Raw genomic sequence first — 3,531 nt, forward strand, 5'->3', positions numbered from 1 at the left:
TGTGAGTCCAGGCATTTCAAGAAGCAGACACCAAGACAGGATTGAATATGCAAAGGTTTTAGTAAAGGCAATTTCTGTGAGGAGAAATATGGAGAGAGTAGGGGAAGATTGGGATTGATGTCAGACCATGATGCAAGCTGGATCCTGAGTGAAGGAGAGAGGGAAGGGAGGTTGGTGGAAGCCCAGCCTTGCCCTGGCCTCTGTGTTGGCAGAAAGGGATGGAAAGAGACTAGTTTAGTGTTCAGGGGACTTTGGATACTAAGATGGTGTTTGCTTCTTGTTCCAACTGCCATTTGCTTGTTGTGCATCTTAGGGCTCCCGTGATGCTATATTGTTGTATTTGAGTCTCAGTTTCTGTTGCTCACTTGAGATTTTATTGTCTTTCTGGTGGGGCTATTGAGGCTTCTGGTTCAGAGGATGTACATAAAGGTTATATTTGAGGTGTGAAGCTGTACTCCCCCCAAAAAAAACTTGGAGCACTGTAAGCCAATGGAGAGGCAATAAAAATTTGAAAAAGCTTATATGTAGTTGTAGGCACAGTGTGAGTGCACATTTAAAGGGGCATTTAAAGAATGGGGACTCTTGGGAATGGATGTGTTGTATGTCATGGCTTCATGCTGACGCATGCTAAATACAGAAATATAGAAAAAAATGAAGATATGAAAGTTCAAATGAAGGTTTTCTTAGAGGTGATGTGGGTTTAGTATTCCATCTGTCTGTCCATCATCTATCGATATATCTATCCATCTATCTATCATCTCTCTATCTATCCATCCATCATAGGAGGCTGAGAGCTCAGATCTAAGATAGAGATCTCTCATCCCCTGAGGTTTATGACCATCCAGATATGAGGGAAATAGTTAATTGACTTACCTGAATGATGAAATCAATTAAAAATTTTTTTATTTGCATGTCCAACAGACCTGCTCTAATGGAAAAGTGAGTGTGTTGGAAGGGGATGGGCCACTGCCTTTGAGAGTAAGTTTAGCAGAAACGACCATGTGGGACAGCTCCATTCTAGGCGCCCTCCCCTCCATGAAGGGGTAATGACTTGCACGTGATATACAGGGATAAATCTCTCTGAGACAATGGAAAATAATACTCTGCATGGTGTAGTAGTGGCTAATCCGTTCAGATGGAGAAACAAGGGTTTTATAGGAGCAATTGATTCAGACAGAAGAGAGCTGGAGGGAAGAGTGTGGTGATCCAGGAGAGGCTGGCCATGAAATGCAGGGGGACTGTAGTGGTGAGTGACTGGTGTGGCCAAGATCAAGGGAACACTAAGCAGGCAGTTCAGGTGACTGAGACTAAGAGAAGTCACCTTCTCTTAGTGGTACAGAATGTGGTACACAATGTGGTACAGAATGGTACAGTGGTACAGAATGTGGTACAAGGACCCCACATTCTGAAGGTCCTACACAGCTGAAAGAGAAATGGCTGCAAAGGGCAGTGTCCTTCAGTTTTTATTTGGCAGATTATTTAGTGGCCCGGGTGGGAGTCCAGCAGGGTTATCTTGGAGAAAGTGTTAAAGGAGTAGACATCAGTTTCCAGTAATTGACCTTGGCTCTACTTAGTGTATTGTTCTGGACCTGCCACATGCTAGTAATAGGGTTAGATGCCTGTTCAGCTTCAGGGCTGTTTGTTGTTGAAGGTGGAAGGCAGAGCAGGTAGCCTGGGATCTGAGTGGCCTGGTTCGGGATGGAGATCTGCCCTCACTTCCTGTGAGGCTCGGCAGGTCTAGCTAATCTTCTGGGACTCAATTCCTCATCTGGGATACAGGGTGGGGCTGTATTACTGTGCTGCAATGAGTGTAACTAAATGCCTTGGTTCCCAGGACATACTAAGCACCAAATGACAGGTGGTTGCTCTATTACCTGTGAGAATAGGTCATCCTGGGGACTTCTTTTTCCTAAAATATCTCTTCTTCCCCCTGACTATCCATGGTGTGATCAGTAGACAGAGGGCCATGAAGAATGGGGAGAGGAATCTGGCAGGAGGATTCTCCATTTTCAGATATTCCCACAGGAGATCTCTCATGCCTAAACCAGAGGTGGAGGTAGATGCTATGGGTCATTTGAGTCTCTGGGGGTTTGGAGAAGTAGGTTTCCCATCATGAGCTAGCAGACACTTTCTTCTTTCCTGTTACTTTCCACAAGGCATCTTTGATCTCTTTGTTCCTCAAACTGTAAATGAGGGGGTTCAGCATGGGAATCACCAGTGAGTAGAACAGACACCACCTTGTCCCTGCTCAGCGAGTAGCTGGAGCTGGGCCACAGGTACATGAAAAGTGCCGTCCTGATCAGCAGAGTCACCACCATCAGTTGTGAGGCGCACGTGTTGAGGGCCTTCATCGGCCTTCTGCTGAGCGGATCTTCACAATGGCGGCCATGATGTAGCTGTAGGAGATCAGGATGATGAGGAATGATGTCCCTCCAATGGCCACCACCACCAAGAAGTTCACCACCTGACTGAGGAAGATATCAGAACAAGAAAGTGCCAGGACAGGTGGGAGGTCACAAAAGAAGTGGTTGATGACATTGGGTCCGCAAAAATGGAGTCGAAATATGGAGCAGGACCAGGTCAGGGCACTCAGGAAGCCACCCACATATGCCCCAAGCACAGGGCATGTACACAGGCTCGGGGTCATGATGGCTGTGTAGAGCAGTGGGCTGGAGATGGCTGCCTACTGGTCATATACCATGGCCATCAGGAGGAAGCACTCAGTGAGGCCCATGCCCACAAAGAAAAAGAACCTGGCCGCACAGCCCAAGAAGCAGATGGTCTTCTGCTCCCGGAAGAAGTCAGTGAGCATCTTGGGAGCCACTGAGGAAGATTAGCAGATGTCAGTGAAGGACAAGTTGCTGAGGAAGAAGTACATGGGCATGTGCCGATGGGGGTCACCTCTGATCAGAAAGATGAGTGCCAGGTTCCAGCCCACGGTCACGAGGTAGATGGCCAGGCAGGTCACAAGGAGGGGGACATGGAGTTCTGGATGGTCTGAAAATCCCAGGAGGATGAACATGGTCATGGAGGAGCTGTTCCCGGCCCCGGCTGGGGACATGTTTCTCCTGGATCACAAGGACAAGAGGCAGATTTGGGGTCATCACGGAATCTACTTGACAGGTTGGGTCACCAAATAATCACAAAATGCACAAGAAGGAGCGCAGGGCACTTCAGAGACTGACTTGATGCTGATTCCTGCTCTCTCTTCCTCACAGATGGCAATCATAGAGACTGTCTTAAATATTTGCTTTGAAACATAGCATGGGGTGGTTGACATGAGCTTAAACTTGGGATTCAGACTCTACCATCAGCATCTGTCTCCACCATGGAGTGGCTGGGTTCCTCTGGTGAGGTAGCTATCTGTTCTAGGCTTCAATTGCTTAATCTTTAAAACATGACAGTACCCACTTCACATAGGTAAAATGATACCTAGAAAGCCCCCAGAGAAAGGTATTATAAACACCGTTTTGTGTGTTCCAGATAAGCCACATCATACCTGAAATAACTCTTTATTTAACTTTATTCAAA

General features: G+C 46.9%; 1 pseudogene across 1 annotated transcript; it reads right to left on the minus strand.

The window, feature by feature from the left end:
* Nucleotides 1–2,110: 2,110 nt before the first annotated feature.
* Nucleotides 2,111–3,061, minus strand: LOC311171498 (olfactory receptor 5A1-like; annotated as a pseudogene). The gene has a single exon. The product of its transcript is annotated as an olfactory receptor 5A1-like (transcript).
* Between the last annotated feature and the right edge of the window lie 470 nt (nucleotides 3,062–3,531).

The sequence above is a fragment of the Talpa europaea genome, assembly GCF_964194135.1.
Source record: "Talpa europaea genome assembly, chromosome: 1".
Taxonomy (NCBI): domain Eukaryota; kingdom Metazoa; phylum Chordata; class Mammalia; order Eulipotyphla; family Talpidae; genus Talpa; species Talpa europaea.